Genomic DNA, 25,156 nt, shown 5'->3' on the forward strand with positions numbered 1-25,156 from the left:
GGTTAACAAGTTATACATAAACCTTCCTTTTGAATCACTCTATCTATTAAAAAAACCGCATCAAAATCCGTTGCGTAGTTTTAAAGACCTAAGCATACATACAGACAGACAGACAGCGGGAAGCGACTTTGTTTTATACTATGTAGTGATACAGAATTATCGGAATTTACAAATATACTATAATTCCTTTCAATATCGAATAAAATTAAGCTTCATTGATTCAAATCACCTAAATACTACATATTATAATGAAGTACATTTAATTTGATTAATGCTCTTTAATTGAATACTCACACAACAAATGTTCGCACTAACACAGGGAAGGTTATTGAAAAACGTAGCTTCTCAATCGTGTCGCTTCCCTAGGCTTGAACATGCTTGGCACACTTCCAGGGGGTTCCGCTTACGCGGCGACAACGTCACGTTTCCCATGTTAAGAATTGTTTATTGAAGTCATGATGTGACCTTAACATTGTATTTTACGATTGTCTCGTCACCGGTCCGCGCACTGACATTTCAATAGGGAAGGTGAGCGAGGGTCGAGCGTGCGGCGCGGCACGACGCCGTGCTACAGCACAACGACCAACTATACCCGCCCTGCCGACGTCACTTCTTCTTCACTTCTCTCTCAACACTGAACTCATTTTTCATCGATCTATTAAGTATTTATAAAACACAGCACCTGTTTTACAACATAAATCTGCCTCCTACCAGGCCGCGTGAGCCGAGCGGACGCGCCACGATAAATCTGTGAAATATGTGCAACATTTTCGCAATTGACAAACCGGGTACATTGCGAGCCAATGCCATATTAATTCCATTTTAACAGGTAAAATACCAGTGTATACAGAAAGTATTTCTTGGATTAACTCCGGAAGCTTATCGGCGTCGGTGTTGACTTAAATTTGCATCTCGTATTTTCTCGTCGCCGCGTCGATTGGTGGTGCTCACGATTTAACGCTGGTATTAATGCATTATTCAGAGGGGTTTTCATTAGACTGTCGCTATCGGCGCGGGGGATCGCGCTCTCGTTAAAATGTACGGATGGCATGACGGCTGCTCGTATTGGGCGCGCGACAGACACACGCAAGCGTTATCGCCACCCAACTCCCGTCAAAAACTATGTACTTACAGTCCCTGCTTCACCTGATGAGCTCGTTTAGCGCGACGAAGCTACCTTATTTTTTAAATTTCGCTAAATTCAAAAAGATTCTGAAAGCAAGTTATTTTTCTTTTATTAACCGACTTCGAAAAAAGAAGGAGGTTATCAGTTCGACCGTATTTGTTTTGTATGTATGTTTTTTATATGTTGTATTGTACTTATATAATACGCAATTTTTTATTTGTTTACAAGAGGCCCCTACAAGTGGTCCCCATGTTAAAAGTTCATTTCTTAACGTTACATCTTCCATATTTGAGTGACATACCTAACAGACGTTAACTCCATGATAGACGGACAAACAGACAGATGTACGAGTGATCTTATAAGGATTCCATTTTTTGAGGCACGGAACTCTAAAAACAGTAGAATCCATGCATTTAGTTACGACATAACTGTAAACCGAGTATGATTATGTGACATTATTGAGCTGTTTAGCTGTAAATGGTACGCTATTAGGGGGACGTGTGATTATCCGAGCTGAAAGGCTTATTAAAAAGCTCGCTCGCAGCGCGACCAGTCGCGATGAAACTGGTGCTCGTATACAGGTTTACACACCAGTTCCACACATGCCGTGCTCCACACTCGCGGATGTGATATACTTTCGATATTAATGGGAACATGTCCCGTTCGCATTGCTCCAAATAAATGCCACTTTTTTCAGGTTGCCTATAAGAAATTGCAAGTCAATTTACGCACTACAAAACTTGATTATCCCATTTTTAAACAGACCTAGGTATAGACTAAGTACTTTTGTATTTAGATTTGGTTCGTTATAAAAACTGTGATAACGGCTTGTCTATCGACAATGATTGGCATAATTAACTCTACTCACTATATAAAACCCTATATTGTGAGTAACATTTTTTACTCTTAGAATAGTATGTAAATCATCGCTGATTGTACTGTTGCCAAATTGCTTCGATCGAACCAAATGGATAGAGCAACATCACTCATTGTTAAAATAAAACGGTCCATATCCGATAAAGCTCCGTTATATTTTAATTACCTTGTTGACGTCTCTGCTGTCTGCCGTATCTGCAAAAGAACAACAACACACATTAGTTACTGCTGATTATTTAAAACTGACACACTATTTTTATCTAGTTAGCATTAACCAATTTTTCTACCGCTATTTGTATGTTTCGCTTCATCCATAATAGTCAATTAATTACTTTACATGACCACGAGTCAGTGGACAGTGTCAAAACTGACATAATATATACCCTAACGTCTACGTAATTTGCTTTCTATACATCTCGCTCGCAATAATATGCGAATATGTCATACTACTTCAAATTCGTATTGTTTTTAAGGTTTCCAATCTACGAGTAAATGCTATTTTCGTTTCGATATTGTAATAAAAGAGACAACAATATATTACATTAAAAAAAATTGAACTGTAGTTATATTTCTTATAAAATTAATCAATACATGCTTGAGAACTTAGCTTAATCTTTGAACATAAATGTCTAACCTAAACCCTGTAGATCCGCGGAAAGTACTAACAGCTCACTCAGTCAGATGCTATTCTATTACCGAAAGAGCATGACGTCGTCTATGCCGGACACACACTGGGAAATGTGCAAACAAAGCGATATACTGACCGGGTTAACCTTGAATGGTAATAGCGCGAGAAGTTTCGCTGAGGAAAAATGCTGCCATTGATGCACAGCGTGCGTGCGTCGTATAACGGTCACTACAAGCCGAATAAGTGCTTTTACATCGTACGCAGAATGATAATATACCGCGATACTTGTCACGCGATTTGCGGAGCAGAACTACCTACATTCAATGACCTTGCCCTTATTACTATCTCCAATCCGTACGCCGTCCGTAAGTACATGGTATTGTTACATTACAGGACAGGTAGTCCACATACAAGTGGTAGCTGTCTTTATTTATTTAACAGCAATACTAAACTACTATGTTTTCACTACTTCTTAAAACATAACATGAAGAAGATGGACCAGACCAGCCTTTAAAGACTACGGCCTGGTTCCAATTTTAAGATACGTCAAAACTTTGTTAAAAATACGATATGGATCAGATATGTCAGTATCAAAAGTGACGTTTCTTTAAATAAAAACGTATCTTTAACAAATTTTTGACGTAGGTATCTTAAAGTTCGAATCAGGCCGATAGTGTGCAGTAAGGGTCTCCCCAGATATATCGACGCGCATTCGGCAAAAGCCGATAGGAAAAAGCTTTATGTCCGCGCAATAAGAGCGAAAAAGCCGTCGACGCGTCGGCAGGCGCCGGCCGATGCGAGCCGACCCGAACGACGACTTTTTCGCTCTTATTGCGCGGACATAAAGCTTTTTCCTATCGGCTTTTGCCGAATGCGCGTCGATATATCTGGGGAGACCCTAACAGCTCAAAACGACCGAGGCCTACTCTAGCGTTAGGTAATTACGAATCTTGTAAAATAAAATGTCTCTACCTAACTAAGCAAAGCTTGGACTACGGGTACGAGGCAACTTTATACACATTCTTATATAGACAAATACATACATACTTCTATATATAGAAAGCATCCATGGCTCAGGAACAAATAGCTGTGTTCATCACACAAATAAATGCCCTTACCGGGATTGGAACCATAGGCTTCATATGCACGGTGACTAATACTCACTACCGACTAGGCCAGACCGGTAGCATATTCAGAGATTGATCGGTATAAACAATAGTATTCGTGTGGAACAAAAACTTAACAATTTAACTAAAACAGTGTCGCATTTATGTGTGAAGGTATATTCTGCATACTGTCCGATATATATACAGTCCTGTAACAAGAGCAATAAACTTTTGAAAATAACTCATGTTTTGATTTTTATTACACTAAAGTTTATTCTAAGACGCAATTTATTGCAAATTTTGTTATGTTTAAAGCGTGACAAGCAACGTCAAACACACTGATGTCAGCGTACATTGAAGGCAATGAAAAAGAGGAAGTCTAAAGGATTCATAATTTTTAAAAGTTGCTGAACAGATTTTGGTCATTTTGAGGAGTACAGCCTTTAGTTTAATTTATTGCTCCTGTTACAGGAAGCACCCTGTATATGATATCTATGTAAGCATAAAATTACCTATTAGGATTAGAGAGCTAATGATTGAGGGTGAAAATAGTATGTACCTACAATTAACTATTAGGGGAATAATCGTGAGTAGAAGTATTTAAATGCAGCAAGGGAGAAGCCTGAGAGAAAAACTTTAGTTTTTGTATTCAACCAATTCACATAGTTTTGCATGTTTTGTTTGATCTCTTTAATTCTATCAATTTTTGAAGTTCACTGGGCAGTTTGTCATTAATTCTTGGTCCTACGTATGAGAAACTATTTTATTAATTTCTTAATTTTGGTTAATAAAATAATAAAGATATCAGATCTATATCCCTGAAATTGTTTCACTGAAATAATTTTTCGATAAATAGTTTATAGCAGAGCTTAATGAAAATTGAGCGAGGAGCTTTTTGTTGTAGGTACCTAGGTATAATTGAGACGGGTACAGTATTTTGTATAGAGAATTACAGAAGGGTGTTAAGGCGACGACGGCGCCTGCGACGTAACAATGCCTCGCTAACGAGATAACGGCGGTGTTGTTCAGGTGCAGCGCGTTCGCGCGGCGGCCGGCCGTCGAAGCCCACTCTCGGAACACCTCAATTCCCCTTTGTTTACGTTGGGATCGCACTTGCCCGCAGAGCTCGATTACATCCCCAACGCAATAAAGCTCGAAGCTAGCTCACGACTCCGCAATGTCTACTCTTTATCGCCCCCATCGAATGCGGTGCGATCTTAAACGTATTTTAATAACTTCCACCCGCCGGTCGCCATAATGGGCTCACCATGCAAATGCCTGTGCCCACGGAGCACCGTTACACACCGATACAGACAGTAACGAACCGCCCCGTGAAATAAAGAAAGGTAATAATCGCGAACGGGAAATCCGATCACGCCGCAAGGCAACAAGCGCACAGGAAACACCGGCACCGACATTCCAATTGCAAACTGCAACTATTTAAACTAAACCTGCACATAAACTCTGCTAAACAGGCTGTACGATTCCATTTTACTCGGTATAAAAAACATTCAGAACGTTGTCGTTAAGAAAGTGCTCTAACTAGTTCCTGATAGTCGCTATCCCATCGGAGATCGAATGAGGTAACTTCCAGTGAAGTTGATTTATCTCGTGTGGATTTGAAGTTCCCTTTCGCGATATAGCAAAGCGCTTTCCCTGTCGCGACTCTGCGCTTTGACATCGCTCTTCCTTTCTACGTAGCTGTCGTTTACGGAATCACACCACGACTAATTGTTAATGAGCATCTGCCTCAAGTAGATAATAGATAATAATCTTTCAGGTTTGTTCCTTATCAGCATCTCATTAAACACATTTACCAGAAAGACAGGTAGTCGCCTGCCCTTTATATGTTTGTAACTTATCCGACAGTGTATCTACCATTATTCAATTAAGTTTAGATTGGAAACTGTCTGCGAGTCTGCCCATGTCAAATGTTATTACAAAATAAGATTTACTATTCTCTCACGTTCACATCCAGATCGAGTTAGGCGACAACAACCTCTACAAAAAGTAAGTTGAAAATCTAATAGAGTTTGCGGCGAGCCGGTTATTTGTGTTATTTTTTAGTGTTTTGCTGACGTTGAAGAGAAATGCTATGTAACGCTAGCCAACCAAGCAACCTGACATTACTGTAATAACTCTGAACCGCCCTTCTGTCATTACTCTGTTCACTTTCCTGGGCTAAAGATATGACTTTTTTTATTTCTTTATGCCATATTCTTTACAATTGCATTTTATAATGTCCACACCGCACCAGGAATTCGTGTCGGTTTACCAAGAATATTAATGTTGAATCTGGTACTTAGCAACATTTGTTTCGAGACTAATGGGGCGTGCTTACTCGAATATGCCGTAGTAAGTACTTATTAGGTTAGCACCTGATTACGTAACGTCACTGGTTGTTAAGTACGATTGCTTGTGAAGTAATGATGTTATATGTAATTGATGCGGGGCAGCGGTCGGACAGAAGCAGCGATGCGTGTAGAAACAGGTCCAAGCAATGCACCTAGACAGTGGCGGCGCGCACGGCCTGCGCCCTGCGTGGTCATTGCGCGTGATACTAATCGAGCGGCCAGACATTATTGCTCTATGATTGCACCCTTATACATCCACCACCTTTTCATTATCAAAGCCTGCTTTTTTGCAATTCACTCGCAACAGTAATTGACCTCTAAACATGGCCGTCGGTACGTTCAGTAGAAATTGCAAAACAATTCATCTAATAAACCAAGCCAATCTTTCCGCATTATGTCATTATATTCTTCACCTCGAGTCAACGAACTCATTTTTTCATTCGGAATACATTAAAATCGAATGTCCATCTATACTCTTAGTGATCGTGAACCGCTGATAGGAAGCTCGCGTTTCATTCTGCTACTTGTTGTACGACGTCTTATCTATAATAGGCTATTTAATGTTGAGCTTCCTGACGATCGAACGCCGGGCAATAATTCTTAGCACGTTGTTGTTACTTGTTAGACAGCACGTCTAATCAATTTCGTTGAGATACTTAATATTTTACGTATGCAGTGGATTCATTACTTTGATTAATTAGGAAATAACCATTTCAGTTTTACGATTTATTACTTGCATAGTCTCGAAGGCCAATGATGATGATGATATACATAGGTACTGATGTATGCTGTTAGTGTTTGATGTAATTTTATGGAAAATAAATTAATCATTGTGATTTAAGCTGGATCAACGGTCAACGGTCGGTCGGGTTGGATCAATTAGAAAAGATACTATAATGCGGCGCCTGACATCAAAAGCCTATGTTATTATTATGTAACGTCGAGATGTGCACGAAGAAGTATCATTTGTCATCTTTTCAACGAGGCATAGCGCCCAACAAGCGAAATCATCAACCACGCTGTAATGCAACGCTGTGATAATAATAGACAGGTAGCCGAGAATATTCCGCCACCTCCGTGCGCAAGTAGACGATTCCGTGTCTGCATTTAATATTTATCCGATAGCATTGATTGGAGTACATTGTCAATAGTTCCCCGATTAATGCGCGCGATCGGTTCTAGGTGGGTCCGTTTGCCTTAGTCGCGGTATCGCGCGAGCAATCGTAACTTCTTCCCACATAATTGGCGTGTGGGCGCGGCAGTGGCGCTTTATCCCGATCGCCGCCCACCGGCGACGAGGCGACGCCCGATTAGATAGCACGGCCCCCAACCCGACCCGGGAACACCTCCCGCACCACTAACTAACTGGGGACGTCTTCCGCGCAGATGCACAAAATTATTATCTCCTTACCCTTACGAGATGGCAGAGGGCGCGAAACCGTTGTGGCCTGTCGCACTCAGTCGCATATCTCACATATATCGGCTAGAGGAGTCGCAGTTTATTAGGTACACAGGCAGCCTTTGCCCGCGACTCCGCGCGCGTAGATGTCGTCCTACAGCCCCCGGGCACTACCAGAGCCATAAACTTACAAATTCCCCTGAAACATTTAAGCCCTTTTTACCCCCGTTTGGGGAGGAAGTTCAAAAACCACTGAAATCACGTTTCTTCTCATTTAATAGATAATAATAGTAACGCCAGTTTAATGCCAGCTTTGAAAAGATAAAATAATGAATATCAATCCACAGACTTTTTTATACTGATGTTTTTCTATATCTAACAATGTTATATCCTCTAATTTTTATTAGACTATTGATGTACAGTCGACGTCAAAGAGAAATTTACAGCCAAAGTAACAAAAAAATGTTTACACGACCTAAATGCTATGACAATAAAGTCGTGTAAATAATTTTTTGTAAAGTTAGTCGTAAAGATCTCTTTGACGTCGACTGTACATATATATGTTTTCATGTTCAATCTCAAATTTATCCTATTTGACCTAATTCATATTTTTTGTTTATATTTCAACTTATGACTGTCCTTCCACACCAACACATTACTGACATTACACACCCAACACTTAATAGGTACCTACATGCTAGAAAACTACAAAACACTGGACAGTGGCAACACATCAACAACAACACTCCTTTTGTTTATGCCTCAAAAATGTTGACAAAAAACCTACGGCTGCTAATTAAAAGTTAGCATTATTTTTTGTAATTGTACTAAAGTTTCTGAACGTTCTAGTTTCCTAAGACTATAATTAAGCTAAAAACTCAATTAATTGCCAGTATTAATTTAAAAAAAAGCTTGCAGAAAATTTGGGCTCTGTGGTCAGCTAAAGTCATAAATTTTCGAGAATTCATACTTAGCAATATTAATATCAAATGATCACTCTGCCTACCGTTTTTCGATCAACGGTTTCTCGAGTAATTGTGGCGGTTACCAAACGATCATTCTACGAAAAGAAAATCTGTATATAACTATATACATCAATGCTCTGCCAACTGACTACCTTTGAAAACATGCGTAATAAAATTCTGCCAAGTGTTCCTCTGTTAAAGGATCGGTCTGCGAATCGTTGTCGAAAAAAAATCGGCGAAATTTAACTAAAGAAGTTAATACACCGGTCTACATGTATTTAATACTTACGTGTAATTTTCCGAATTTACTTAGAACAGTGTATTTTTTAAAGCTTCATGGCCTAAACTAAAGTAGTGCTTTTTAAAAAGGCCTAGGCCTAGGTGCAGACATTTATGTATACCTAGCCTAATATAAACACAGCGTCAGTTAAGATAACATATTTTACCAAATGTATCGATATTATTTTTTCCAATTTAGCACCGTAAAGGTGTGTAATTGTAAATTGAGAATGCCTATGTAAACTAGATTGAGATGCCTCCGTTTGAAGATGCAGTTAGCGCGGAGTGGAACTGGTGACGGTTGAGCACGCTCGCCCTGCGCAGTTCGCGACAATACGGCCAACTCGCTCATTAGCGATAACAAGTGCCTCGAGCTCGTTACGCAAGACGAGACGGCCCGCGGACGATTCATTAATTGCGTATTGTCGAAGATCCCTTAACCGGCGATCACATCTTCGAGATATTACCCGTGGTCCCACAACGTGCCTGCTCCCAACGGCCGCTCCCCGCGACCATAGCTAATATCTCTTTACTGCAAAATTAATCAGAAGCATCGATGATAGGCGTGCGCGTTTATGCCGCCAGGATAAACATAGATAATCGCAGAGACCGTTAAGTTGTGATTTAGGGCGTCGGTTCCGCCCTTGGTCGAAACAAACGATTATATCGTGTAAGTATTCTTGTCTAATAGGACTCGACTAACTGTATCCATTGTTTATCCTAGTGGCATAACTATTTTGGAAACTCTTTTCACAGTCACTCATCCGGATATTGAGTTCAGTAAGTTTGAATAGAACAGTGAAAAGCATTGCTATCTGTGGTGGCTATCGCAGCTGCGAATATAAATCAAGCGAAGCAAGCCTTTATCGCGTACAATATGGTTGACGTTAATTGACGAAATGCAGAGTGGTAGTGCTTGCGTTGATTTATGCGCGGGCAAATCGCTACCTACTCGATTTGCATGGGATCTACGGAAAGCGCGCGCGCCTTGTTATTGCGATCGACGTCATTAGAATTCTCTGCTTTAACTTTTATCAGTGTAAATTATTGCTTGTGAAATTCTACATAACTCTTGGGTGTTATTTACAACTAAAAATGTTGTCTAGTTTTAATATAGCATAGTACCTATTAACAGCGAGACTTCCGATTTTCTTGACTTTTTATTATTTCTATTACTTAAAAACCATGGAGCTTCATCGTCTAATACAGTTTTTGCACTTTATAATGTAGGTTTTTCAAGTATATGCTTGCAGGTGTTATTCTAAGGGGTGTGTGATCCAATTACGAAGACATAAAACTATTACTTAGTATTTCGGTGATCATTATTCATAAAGTGTAGTTAGTAATGTCATTATTTCTCATTCCGAGCTGGAGGCCAATTCAAACTGACATTGTGACATCAAAATGATATCTTAATGATATCAGTCACCCGTGCATCTCGCTTGCACCAATAGGTACGGACAAGTACGAGCAAAATAAATATTTACCTTACCTACATAAATACGTAGGTACTACTACGTACTTGTAAACTACAATAAAGATAAAAACTGAAAATTGGGAGTATATCATTCTTAATGAGACTATTGAAATATCTCTTTTGTAGCTGTCAATCATCTCTTTATTGTTTTAGTGTGACTCACTCAATTACTTAAAAAAAAAACTTGAGTCTTGTTTTTATTAAGGTAAGGCTATATATGGGTGAGTACACCCAACATTTATTTTGTCAGGACATAAATACTACTTGACAGAGCTCGTAATTTAATATGGTGATAAGAACTGTTCGGTAGCAAATACCATGTTCTTGGCAAAGCGAGTACCATACCAATGTAGAAATATACGGCTTGTAGATAGAATCGTCCACATTGTTTCCGCGTCCCATGATCATTTGCAGCGCGGCAACCACTTCGCAAGGCAAATAAACCTAATGAGTGTCGTAAATGGCTCCGTATGAACACATTCATTGCGGTCTAGAACAGCGGAGCAGCAAATGTCATTCCACCTCAATAGGTGCTGAGAGGGGCGTATTTGGGTCACACACTAATTCTAGGTAATGGAAGTATGGGCTGTTTTACCGCAAGTAATCTTACGGGCACGTAAGAGGTTCCTGACTAATTTGCGGATCGTGCGTTTCGGAGTGCGGTCACGCGCGTGCCCACCGCAACCAAATTCCGCTGCAGCCAACGACGGCGATGTTCGACGACGGCCCGTGGCCTGTGGCCTCGCCCGTCACCACTAATATCATTATGGCCGAACTAAGAGTTCACTGATCACATAATTGCCGTTATGTTTACAACTCTAAGAAATGTTTATTATCTAAGTAACGTAATGAATACCGCCATAAACCGATGATTATATGATTATAAACGTTCTCGATTTGAAATGGCTTGTGGCATACGAGGTATAGTGTCATAATATTTTACTGTTATTTATATAAGCTGCAAACACTATAGTTAAGATAAGCCCGTGTAATGATTTTCTCGATATTTATCGGAGGTGTGTTTGTTGAGCTTTTCACATCCATTCCATGATGCTGAACTTCCCATCTAATTATGTATGTGAGAAAACTCGTCTGTACTCAATAGATAATTAAATGTAAATGAAATCGACATTACATTCCTACATTTCTTTTCATTTGTATTCCAGCGTTTACTCAGCCTCGGACTCACATCATTGCTTGATCTGTTCAGCTTGACAAGCCAGCATTATAACAAAAAAATCTTGTATTTTTGCCCCACTATCTAGTACTGGCACAAGTAGAATAAGTGACATGAATTTTGCCACATTTCTTTTTTTTGCCAAGATTACGGCAAGTGCAATTAAAAACACAAAACATCATGTATATTGTTACTTTAAGTAAGTAGACCAATAGATATAATTTTGTGTGTAACAAATTGAAAATCATAGAAAGGTTTGAAGCCATAACTCATCGATCAGTTGCGTCCCACATCGGAGACACGATGCAGCGTTATGGCTCATCACTAACTATTGCATCTGGTTTCACTTACGGTGCCAGAAGGTTTTTCGCGCAGATCGCGATCGCGATCAATAACTCGTACTCGTATTGTGTTCGTTGACGCTCTAGCAGGTTGCATAATGCCAGCCGTGGGAGCGACGCGGTGCGATGCCGTTAGGCGACGCACGCCACCGGTACCGTTCCATTAGTGATTTTATTAGAATTCACGTGTATCGCCTGTAATCAATTTGAGCACGTTGCGAGCGTTGTAACTCGCTCCACTTGCAACGCATTACCGGGCATAAAACGCTTTACAGGCACGTTCTTCCAAGAGTCTCACACAGAGTTTCCATCATCCATTCCACAGGCTAAAGCTCTTTTTTTATCAGACCTTTAATTTTCTACTTATCTCAAATAGGAGTAAACCAACTCTACCAACTGCCGTATTCGAACTTCAAGATATTCACAAGAGACGACACGTACTAGATCTATTCTAGATACGTTATAGTTTAGATTTCAACTAGTTCTCTTTTGCAGCGCAATTCGGGCAACCAATGTCACTTTTAACGTTAGATAGAATTAGATATCTAATAGATGTGAATTGGATCTCTAAGCCATATCTTGTGGAAATCGTTCAATAGTATCTCCAGAATCGCGCAAATGTCAAATGTGACAGGTTAAATCTTAAACATATCGTTATCGTATCTTGGTGATGTCTAAAAGATATCTTATAGATGTCTATTTCAAAATCCGAATCGGGCCCCAAGTCTACTCGTAGTCATTCAATTTTTGCCGAATATACAACAACTAATTTTGCTGTCGTTTCCTTTACGTTAATTGGTACCTATTTCATTAATATCAAAATGGTGCAATGATTTAGAATAGGCCCTCTAGTCTTAAACAATATGTTATTTGAATTATTGAAAAAAAAAACCTATTGAAGCCAACGAAACCTATCTTGATTGCGGGTGTTCAGTCCAGTTATTCTCGATATTAGAAGCCTAAAGAAAAGCGAAATTTGGTGGTTTTTTTTTACCGAAACGTAATTTACATAGTCTTTATGGTCAACGAGTCATCAATTTATTTAAATACGTAACTGCACGCGTCCTTAAGTAGTCAAGCCCACATTTCTAATGTCCCTCAATATAAATACACGAAATTGTAGTTAAAATCGTTAAAATCCCGCTTGTTTGAAGAACTATGGCTCGTGAAATCATAAACAAGTTTCCAAACCCATATTTGTAGACTGTCACATATGTTGTTTATAAGGTAATTCGTATTCGTTTGTCCCAGATGAGTCAGCTGTGTCTGCCCACTCTGTCTCCAAAAACTTACCAATATTCCATGCCCAAACAACTATGTCTACTCGGATTTATGACTGGTATCATAACGCTACTAGCGAATTTTGATAACTTGAAATACTGTTATAAAACCAGTTCAATTAATTTGTAAAATCTCGTTAATTATAATATTCAGATTAAAAGTTGAATATATGGAAGCATTTTGTTTTGTATAACAAGTGGCATTTTTTTTTAATAAAAAAAACTTGTTTGCAGTAACGGGCTGTTGACCTCATTTTTAGGAATTATTCAGATAATTGAGTGGGTTTATGATTACTAACTTCTAACATGATAAATAACAATTTAAGAATCCTTTTCAATTTAATGTTGGCTGTCACGGCTAGCGTATCTTTAAGGACAGTGAAACAATTTATTTGAAAAGTATCTCGCGCACCGCGTTTACCCAGGTCGTTCACCCACAGCGACGTAATTAAAATCCTTCATGGAAAGCACGCCTGATGGAATCCGTCCTGACCCCGCGCTCGACCGCACAGTACCGCCCTTTAAACGTTACTTTATAAATAGGAGCACCGTGCCACAGCCCCGATCATCTCCATCTAAAAGCTACGCCCGGCAACAAATATTTTATAACTAGTATAAATCGTATGTATAGAAACAACACAAGAAACGTTTACGCTGCTGTTGTATTTAGAAATACTGATTAGTATTTTCAGCTCAAGCCTTAAATATGGCATAGACTTCACATCATTAACCAATCAAAATTGCCCTACTTCTGTAGGTCATGACAAATTTATCTTCCAATAATTTCAGCAAAAGCACCCACTCGTCAATAAGTCACCATAGGTTTTCAATTACTGGTCGCGCGCACAGATTACGCACATTTCTCAGCTTACCGTCGGTACGCCGGTACAACCATAAATTCCCCTTACATTGACATCTTTAACCTCGCCGAGTCCCTGTTTAAGAAATAGCACCCGCAATCACTCAGCCAATCGAAGTGAATTATGAACGGATCCTGTGCATGCCTCGGCTATTGTGATGTTTAATAATTGCGATAATTTGTTATTTATTACTGGAATTCTGTTTTTGTCTAAAATTCAACGTTAAATTATGAAATTCGCTAGGCTTTTAATAATCATGTCACAGTTAAAAATTTTTCCGGGTTTAAGTTTATGTTGCAACCGAGAATTTACAATACACCCGGTTAGAAAATAAATATTCATCACACAAATATTAAAGACGCCAAACTTTACGTTAATATGGGTAAGGTTAGCTGTATAAGACACGCATCAAACATGTTATATTTCTTACCTATTAGTTACAGTGTCTTGGACTTTATGATAAATTTGTTCAGAGTACTGTTAACAAGGTGGAAGTAACATCGGAAAGTCGAGCCAAGTCACCGCTAATCAATTATCCTCCAGCTAATCGAGAATCGGAACGCGCCACAAGCCTGGTAGTTCCCGGAACGTTCCCATGTGGCTGTTGATCTCAACACATTAAAAGATGCAAATTAACTCATACATTTTCACTGTCTTTTAAACACTATATTATTTTGCTACTTTTATTTAAATATGTATTGGTGTATTACTATATCAATTACCACTACTTTTGATTTTGACTAGAATCAATTGACCGTAAAGATAATCAGTAATTCGGAACACCGCCTTGTGCCCGATAGGTGGCGTGTCATCGCGTGCGGCGCTGTCACGACACCACCTTTTCTCACGTGATCTTCTTAATTATAATCTGCGGCGCATTGGGGTCAAACATCACTGGTTATTTTTTCTTGTAAAGAATTTCTATTACATTAGACCGAAAAGGAAATACACACACATTTGTACATTTTTATATGCATAAATAAATACAAAACTAGTCTATTCCAAGTCGCAAGGTTTCTTGTTAACATTAAGATTCAAACAAAATAGACTATAGATCAGTACATATATAAAAATCACTAACAGAAACTATAGAACAAAATACGAGTAGAACAAGCTTAAGAATTTATTTTACCTACAAAATCTTTTGAAGAATGAAGTGACGTGAATGAACTCAATTAAGCGACCAGCAAACCGCAATGGGGTCTTGCGGAACCCGCATCTCGAGCGCTTTGAAACCAGTAGTTCGGTCATTCGTTTAATTCACACTTTATTATATTTTGAGCACTAAACCTTGTTCTCGGGGCTTTATTAGCTATTTTATGTTATTAGTGTGCTATGCACTTGGCGTGTGATTTTATGGTCTTCTAGCACGATGGCGCCAACCGACTAAACTACGGACATACAGCCGTATTCGAACTTCAAGATATTCACAAGAGACGACACGTACTAGTTCTCTTTTGCAGGTCAATTCGGGCAACCAATGTCACTTTTTCGTTAGATAGTGTTAGATATCTATTACATGTGAATTAGATCTCTAAGTAATATCTTGTGGAAATCGTTCAAGAGTATCTCCAGAATCGCGGAAATATCAAATTTGACAGGTTAGATTTTAAACATATCGTTATCGTATCTTGGCGATGTCTAAAATATATCTAATAGATGTCTATTACAAAATCCGAATCGGGCCCTTATTCTTAACTTCTTCTTCAAACTACGTACCTACTTACATAGAAGTTTTAATGTCTGCCATGGCTACTGGGCTGTTTGGATTCAAGTTACTAATTGTCATCCCATTCTCTTTCTTGTTCTATTATTTCTTACTCTTAAGTATGAACAATTTTTTTTGGGAGGCGATGCATTCTCGCGAGAAATACCACAGCCGCGTAATTTTACATGTCTACATTTACTAAGTACGATTAATATAATCACTTGGTAAACGGGTAACTCACTGCTAGTCCTCCGCGATTCCCACAGAATCCTCACTGACAGACTCCAACATCTCAATAAGCGTAAATATACTTTTCTTCAATATTTCAGTTAATTGACCATTAAGGCGGTCGTTGTGCGATACCATTATAGTACTAGTGCTGACCCTCGGCCCTGATCGTGCACCGAAGATCGTTCGTTATACTTTTGCGCCGCTACCAATTGTTCCAAGCGAAATTGTAGCCTACAAACCCTGAGCTAAGGCTCCCCAGAAATGTACCTTAATTGTGTATTGTCATGAGAAAATCACAAACGAATAAATAATCCGCCTTTATTTTTGTAGCTGGTTAAAGTTACCTATTTATAGATTTTATTTCTCGATGATTTCAAATGAATCTCTGTTTTTTGATTAATATTTTAAATTAAGATAATATTACGTACCTATTGTGGTTTACTTATTTTTAGAAAGACGTAAAGTGGAAATACCATTTCAATTACACGTTCACCCTTCCATGACTTTAGATCTGACTAACTTTAAATTTAACACAATACATCATTACTTATATCTAACACTGCAACTTCGACTGCATTATATGGCCTTCCTGTGTGTGACAAACCGTGAACCGTGTATGTTTCTAATTTAACCAACGTTATAATAGTGTAGGTTGCAAATTGGCTTATCCATTGATCCTTTATAAGTATTCTAGTTCCAGTAGCTTTCTCAGGATATACGTAACCACATAAAACTGCCAATGAAAATAATTGTTTTTATATTTTTTAATTAATTACTAACAATCTAGAAAGATTGCACTATTAGGAATTAATGCAATAGTTTTTTGATATTACATCATTAAATAATAAAATTCCTTTCGTTTAACAATCCATGTCTTTTCTTAATAGTGATATAATTATATTAATTATATACATTTGTGGAATCTAATCCGCACTCAGCAAGTGCGCGTGGGATCCCGTTGATGTCTTTTGTTGCCGCGTAGCGCTCACTCTACTTGCTACACGTTTTGCGGCTCCATTCATTAATAAATAAATATGTTTGTTAAAATATCATTCCCAACCAATATATTTTTATCATTACAAATTTAAAAGACATTTTATTTTCCAATAGTAATCCGTAATAAGCGCTAAACATAGCAGAGTGCCATTTTTGCAGTATGCGCAACCGAGCTTATCGCTACATGATTGAAGACGAGCGCTGCAAAAACTTCCCCGAGCCAACCCTAACGGTATCGAACCGTCGACTCTACATTTTTATGTCATAATTGATTAAGTATTTTATATTTAATTATCCCTGTTATATGCTTAACCGTTTTATTTGTTAATAGCATTCAACAAAATAAACTACTTTTTGAATATATTTTCGTTTTTGAGACACCTGCTGATACCTAAAATAATTATATGTGTTAGACTTAAATATTTTTTTATAACACTTACGTATATTTACTGACAATATAGTTATGTTATATGCATTACTAATGTGATTTCTTGATTTTATTTATTTAATATGATTTCATCTCTAACAAGATTTCTATATCCGACATATCCGTGAAGAAGTTAACAGCTTCTTCCTTATCTCTAATATTCTAAGTAAGCAACTCTCGCCTTCCTGTGTGTAGCTTTTAGAGCTTAAAATCGCTCGTTCCTTTCAGCTTTCACTCCGTACGAGATAAGACTAATTATCACAAGACTTAAGTACTAATGTCCTTGGCCGCGGCAATAGCCGGCCATAAAATATTTATAGACCAGTTTGTTGACCAGGACGCGCCTGTATGTCCTTAAGTTGCCGCAATCTTTAGAAAAATCTTATTTTAATAATCAAAAAATATAATTTCAAAGTTTTCAGTACGTACCGAAATGCACCGAAAGAAAACGTCAGATGGGTCACGAGGGAGTTCAAACAAATCACCCGGTTCATGAACTTTGTCACTGGTTGTGTATCACAGCGTTCGTTCACAGTCCTAACACGAGGGAGACGGGCTCGTGTCGCGGCCAGTCTCGGCGAGACACTGAACTTGCTTCAGCGCGCCTCAACGGTTATAACATAACACGTCTGACGTAACCTTAACCTTGCAAGAAGAAGAGGAACAGAGCGCCGAAGGACGGAGAGAGAGGGGTATAGGGGCGAGAGAAAGGGAGAGATGGCTGGACGGCGGACGGCGCTCGCGACGCGCGAAGCCTAGTCGCGGCGCTCGCGCTGGCGGCCCTCGCGGCCGCCGCGCGCCGATATGAGTACTCCTAGCCTAACTTAAGGGATGAACTTAGGTGTCATTATGAACTTGATTCCGGTCTAGATTTATCATACAATGTAATGTTTTACACAATATTGGAAAATTTTCATAACATTTTTCCACTCCACTCGAAATTCTGCCGTATTCGAACTTCAAGATATTCACAAGAGACGACACGTACTAGATCTATTCTAGATACGTTATAGTTTAGATTTCAACTAGTTCTCTTTTGCAGCGCAATTCGGGCAACCAATGTCACTTTTACGTTAGATAGAGTTAGATACCTAATAGATGTGAATTAGATCTCTAAGCCATATCTTGTGGAAATCGTTCAAGAGTATCTCCAGAATCGCCCAAATGTCAAATTTGACAGGTTAGATCTTAAACATATCGTTATCGTATCTTGGTGATGACTAACAGATATCTTATAGATGTCTATTTCAAAATCCGAATCGGGCCCAGAGTCACTTTAGTTCCACACAAATGTACTATTACTTATGAGGAACGCTGCATCCCTTTTTTATTCTAACATGCCTATCGCTTGTCATTTTGTCACTCCAGGAAGCCATTTATTTCCATTTCGCCTTCTCCGCAGTCTATTCACCTCTTTGGTGTCCAACCCCTTTTCATATTCCGATCTATGCATGTGTTTTATCAGTTTTTTAATTGTATCCCTTTACGGTAATTTCAACTGTTTCCTTGAACTGTGACCTGTTTCCATTTCAACCACCTATGCTAATTCAGTTTTTCATGTTTCATGTCAATATCGCGGTAATAGTGTAAAGGCCTAGTTGCACCAACCTCAATGGACTAACCTTTAAACTAAAAGAGAGATTTCATAGTTGCTGATTGCCCATGCCGATGGCCAGGAGGCCAATTCTAACTTACATTTTGATATGAAAAATACGCACGTACCTACTTATATAGGCGCGAACGAGACGCGAATGATAACAAAATGACATGATTTTTACATCAAAATGTACGTTCGAATTGGCCTCCTGGCCATCGGCATCGGCAATCAGCAACTATGAAATCTCTCTTTTAGTTTAACCTTTCATATGTCTAGACATACCACCACCATCACCACCTAGGTGGTCAAAAATCGCGGGTTCAAGTTTAAACCTCGATTCTGCTGTATAGAGCCAGAGCAGAAAAAACCGTTCTAGAAAAAAATGCATTGCTCGACTTGGCGGGGGCACTACCGTGCTCCCAGACAAAGATGACTAAATATTCCGTCAGTATCCTTAACTTACACAGACAAAGTTAACGGACGAGATGGTTTGCTGCAACCAATCTTAAGTGATCCGTGATTTTCTGATTAGATAAAAAATTGCCGCCAATTTTGTAGTGTGAAGTCGTAGGCGAAGGACACCATAGCAAAGCACGACATCCATAAATCGTTACGGACATTACGACGTGATTTTTCATTACCATTTGTCATTACGTTACATTGTTTACTTTTTATTACAATATTTTGTTACACTCTGGCCCGTGTTTTCACTAAAATGGATCATTTTTTCGCGAAATTTGGCCTCAATGACCAGCATCTGGGTCTTCGCACAAAACTATAAAACACACGGGCTCTCATAGCACTTTGTTAACTACATCTGCCGCTCGCTTAGATCAAATACATATGCTAAATCTGTACCCCGTTTTAGTAGTACCTAGCTAGCCCTACTATTTAGTAGGGCTAGCTACATTAGTAAATGACTTTGTTAGCTTGGAATCGTATAAAATTTATCAGAGCCGTAAACTTATAACTAAAATCAAGAACTTATAATAATATTAGTGATTTTTTTGAATAAAGTTGTCGTTTCGTTAGATTAAACAGCTTTTATTAACTATGTTAAGACTCTTAACTTAAGAGAATAAACTATATGAACGATCATTCGCTATCGACCGGTGCCGGCGGCGCACTCACTAACGCGCCGACCGCGCCCTGCGACCTACCGACACTCAAAGCTGCTAATTAATATGTTTCTATTGTTCATCACCAACTTCACACATTAAGATACTAAAACTCCCATTACCAATTAATTAGGTTATTAACAAGTCAACCTCTTTTAAACACAATACCTACACAACATAAACTATGCAGGTAATGGCATTCTCACTTCGCAAAAACGACAGTAGGTAGACATCGTTAACGTCTTTTATTTATGTTGATGTTGAATAACATTTAAACATTTTGTAGTTCAGTGCCCATTCAACACAACATTTATACGTGTAGAGCTTTACTTTTAATGTGAAGGCATTTCACTTTCAAACGAGACAATTGAACCGTCGACAATTTCTTCTTACTGGGGCTTTGGCTAGTTTGGTTGCAAAGAAACGACTGTGCCTTTACTTTCACATGCCATAAGCATCTTTTATTATTAAAATAACATTTAGTCGATTACATAGCCAAATCAGTGTGTGTACCTTTGTAATGTGTTACTGAATTATTAACTAACTAATGAAAAATTGATTTCGCCAATAGTGACAATTAGGTATAAGAACTTAAAATACAGCCAACAATTGATAATGTATATTTTTCCCACAAGCACCTAACGATAGTACAAATGAGTAAAAGAAAAAAAAACACTGTACAAAGACCAACAAGATTAGTTACAAACTTTCATTTGCCCCGAGATGTGTTGATGGATGGCTAAATTGGCCTTTACCGTGTCGTGACGTAGACGCATTCATTGTCGCAATGAAGCTACCTCATTAGTGTAATTATGAATGATCTTCGCCGTCAATTGATTGTATCGTACAGGAATGTTCCCAAGATCATCCAACAAGATTTTTATGTTTCCCATCGTACGTATGTGCCTATTATGTCATAGCATTAGAGGCTCTTTATGATCTTCGCAACCAACAGCAATCACGACTATTGTAAAGGTACGGAGTCTCACCTACTCGTTCAGCGGTGAGGTTCCGCCGAGTCAGGAGTTAGCAGTAAGAGTATATGAAGATATCAATAGCGGCTACTCGTGTGTGGGATTGCTGTATCTTGATAGCCCCGGCGTCCATACAACCGCCTACTCGGTTGACCCTTGTTATGAACCGCCTGGCCAGCACTGATGTTTGTCAAAATGAATAATGAAAGTAAGTAGTTTACAAAAGATTAATTTCAAAAGATTTAAAATGAGTTCAGTTTAAAATGAGTTAAACCAGTTTTCTTTCAGGCTTTATCGTTTGTTTTTTTATATACTTAGTATGTTAGCCGAGTACTAGTTCTTGTTTTTTTTATTGTTGTTAATGTATGTTGTTAGACCTTAAGTGCTAAATATCTGAATTAAGTATATTTTCGTATAGGCAACCCGACTGCAACTTGTATGGGAACTGCACGCCGATGTTGCAGTTGGCGTGCAGTCGGCGTGCAGTTCCCATACAAGTTGCAGTCGGGTTGCAGTCCGTCTGTATCGGCCCTAAGACTTGGATACTTTTTGACGACTACGCAGTCGTATCCTGAACTATTGATCGATTGAGGTAGAAACATTTATATGCTGAGAAACCACCATACCTATAGGTATCTAAATTTACAAGATTTTATCCGTAAAATTTTTTTTTTCGTTGTCAATTACCCGTCTTTAAATCGTTAACGACATAGGTTTGCATACTCATACTGTTTCCTACATACATAATATACATATATCACTTATATATATATATAGGTTATATAAGACGTTTATTTATAGACGGTTAGCATTCAGGCGGGATTCCACCAGTGTGCGGCACAAGCATTTTTGTACTGAATATTGCTTGTGCCGCACAGTGGCGCACATTGGCGGAATCCTGCCTTCAGACAAAATTTGAGGTTGTTTTGTTTTAGATTGTTGACATTAATTTCAATCAGGAGATCAGTTCGATAATAACATAACATTAGATTTTCCCTAATTTCATAAAATTGCATATTATTTGCAGAAGCGAATGAAGGTGTGTGAATTCTATGTGAACCGGTGTCGTGTACAAAAAAAAAAGATTACTAATACTACTACTAGACTGAACAGGGCTTAGTACAATATAGTAGTCTCGGGCCAGAATACGACTTCGTACCTCTCGGCATCTAGACTCTTCGCCCTTGTGGTCTCAGTTCCCAGTCCTCATCAAGGACGTCTCGAAGAAGCCAGTAGATGGTATTAGAGACCGTTAAGCTGGCAGCTTTTTGAGATACAGCGGGCAATGGTGCCAGCAGCTAATTACGGTACAATACCCACAGGGGGATAGTTCATTAGTTAGGTTATTAATTAAGTTATGTAATTTTACTCGACTAGAATTAAAAGATAAAAACTAGGTACTACTTTTACAGCTTCATTCAGTGAGTGATCACACCTTGCAGTCATTAATTGGCCGGCCACGTTGACAAGCTTCCGTTTGATACTTAACACCGTAATACGCGCATTCTTATGTAACTTAACGAGTATCTTTAGTTCTTAATAGTACATTATTGTCGAGGTTCGGAAGTAGCTACTTGCAGGCTGAGGATTCGTTTTAAACGGACGACCTTGGGAATCCGTTTAATTGAATCCGAAGCCAGCAAGTAGCCTTCCAGCCGAGTCATATATAGTGTTTTTCTCAAAAATGGTGCAAGAAATAGAAATATTTTACAGAAGCAACGTTCTAATTTTCACAGAAAAAAGGAAAACCATTAAAAAGATTAGCTTGCCGCCTTTTAAAAAAAAAGCGGCCAAGTGCGAGTCGGACTCGCCCATGAAGGGTTCCGTATTCAGGGGATTTAAGACGTATTAAAAAAAAAAAGCGGCCAAGTGCGAGTCGGACTCGCCCATGAAGGGTTCCGTATTTAGGCGATTTATGACGTATAAAAAAAAAACTACTTACTAGATCTCGTTCAAACCAATTTTCGGTGGAAGTTTACATGGTAATGTACATCATATATTTTTTTTAGTTTTATCATTCTCTTATTTTAGAAGTTACAGGGGGGGGGACACACATTTTACCACTTTGGAAGTGTCTCTCGCGCAAACTATTCAGTTTAGAAAAAAATGATATTAGAAACCTCAATATCATTTTTGAAGACCTATCCATAGATACCCCACACGTATGGGTTTGATGAAAAAAAATTTTTTGAGTTTCAGTTCGAAGTATGGGGAACCCCAAAAATTTATTGTTTTTTTTCTATTTTTGTGTGAAAATCTTAATGCGGTTCACAGAATACATCTACTTACCAAGTTTCAACAGTATAGTTCTTATAGTTTCGGAGAAAAGTGGCTGTGACATACGGACGGACAGACAGACGGACAGACGGACAGACAGACAGACAGACATGACGAATCTATAAGGGTTCCGTTTTTTGCCATTTGGCTACGGAACCCTAAAAACTACTTACTAGATCTCGTTCAAACCAATTTTCGGTGGAAGTTTGCATGGTAATGTACATCATATATTTTTTTTAGTTTTTATCATTCTCTTATTTTAGAAGTTACAGGGGGGGACACACATTTTACCACTTTGGAAGTGTCTCTCGCGCAAACTATTCAGTTTAGAAAAAAATGATATTAGAAACCTCAATATCATTTTTGAAGACCTATACATAGATACCCCACACGTATGGGTTTGATGAAAAATAAATTTTTGAGCTTCAGTTCACAGTATGGGGAACCCCCAAAATTTATTGTTTATTTTTTATTTTCGTGTGAAAATCTTAATGCGGTTCACAGAATACATCTACTTACCAAATTTCAACAGTATAGTTCTTATAGTTTCGGAAAAAGTGGCTGTGACATACGGACGGACAGACAGACAGACATGACGAATCTATAAGGGTTCCGTTTTTTGCCATTTGGCTACGGAACCCTAAAAAGAAGTGAATTTATGCTGAAAATACGCCAATGTATTTGAGACACCTAAATAGTCGCGGTACCAACATTATAATAATAAGTGCTGATCATCTGTTTGGCTGTTTAATGGACCTATGCCTTCATTTGATATGGCCATTTAAAGTTTTAAAAAGTTTGGAACTCGTTAAATAATGGAATTTGTATGCAACATTGCAGTCCCGAAATCGAGACTGCAATGTTTTTAACTTTTTAATTTTTTGAATGACCATAAACTTCGCACTATTTTTTAACCGGCAACGTTGACTTTGCCGTCCATTTTTGAGAAAAGGTACTTAATTGTAGTTATAGTTAATGATAGCGACTCAATTTGGAAATGTCTCTAAACTGTAAATAAAACGTATACGGTTACGGATATGACACACTCACAGTTCGTCTATCATTAATAAGCTCGGGAGCTTCTAGCAAACACAGAAACGCATAAGTAACATTGTACCAGTTAATAATATAATTATATTTAAAAAACTAAGTTTTTTACAAAAAAAAAATTTAAACCTGAAAACTAATTTTGTTTTAGATTTATTTATTTAATATTAGTTTTTACAATATATTTCACCATGAATATTACGAATATTAGCATAGTTATTGTGTTCTAATAAGATTACACATTTTACAGACAGTGCATAGTAAAATATACGAGTAGCCTTCCCTTGGCATCTATGATATAAATCGGCGATAAATAAATGCCAGAATAGAAGTCATGTACCCCTCTATGTATAACACTGAATCGGTAAAGCATTTTGAGTTATATTTATATTCGTAATGCCGGCATTAGAAATCATCGCCCAGGAGTTGCCATTATTTAAAGGCCACACCCAACTTGCATTACATTATGCTTTACTACTCCGTATATCGTGCGTACGGTGGAATCATTTTCTTTTTCTTCACCGCTAAGCGCTGTTTTCCTTGATGACGTCTCTTTTCACACGCTCGAGTCCAATTATAGCTGGTCCGTCTTGGAATATTAATCATGATGTGAACAATTTTTTCCACACTTTCAATGAACCAGGGAAATATCTTCCTGGGTCGGATAATGGGTTCACAAATCATCATTTCAAGGTAGGGACCAATATTACCACTTTTTTATAGATATCTTGGTGGTCTGCCACGCAACACGTTCAAGGCACAGAGTTACTTTGTAAATATTGGTAACTAAGATGAAGTGTATCCCATATAATTTGCGGCTTAATTTCTACATTCACAATGAAAGAAGGCTACATTTGCTTTAATAGTTTTAAATAAAAATAATTACAGAAAACTTGATGTTAAGTGGTATCGT

The 25,156-nt window shown here is 38.3% G+C and overlaps 3 protein-coding genes across 4 annotated transcripts in view; 2 read left to right on the plus strand and 1 right to left on the minus strand.

Annotated features, from left to right (window-relative positions):
• The window catches only part of LOC134657973 (uncharacterized), a 65,827-nt gene extending 47,888 nt beyond the window's left edge, over positions 1-17,939 (minus strand). The window contains exons 1-2 of the mRNA XM_063513582.1: positions 17,660-17,939; positions 2,169-2,197 (exon numbers count right to left, since the gene is read on the minus strand). The gene's annotated coding sequence lies outside the window, so the exon portion shown is untranslated. The remainder of the gene's footprint in view (positions 1-2,168; positions 2,198-17,659) is intronic.
• Positions 1-25,156, plus strand: part of LOC134658242 (autophagy-related protein 16-1) — a 248,451-nt gene that overhangs the window by 77,949 nt on the left and 145,346 nt on the right. The window lies entirely within an intron of this gene.
• The window catches only part of LOC134658582 (transmembrane emp24 domain-containing protein 3), a 263,572-nt gene that overhangs the window by 2,572 nt on the left and 235,844 nt on the right, over positions 1-25,156 (plus strand). The window lies entirely within an intron of this gene.

The sequence above is a fragment of the Cydia amplana genome, chromosome 2, assembly GCF_948474715.1.
Source record: "Cydia amplana chromosome 2, ilCydAmpl1.1, whole genome shotgun sequence".
Lineage (NCBI taxonomy): Eukaryota > Metazoa > Arthropoda > Insecta > Lepidoptera > Tortricidae > Cydia > Cydia amplana.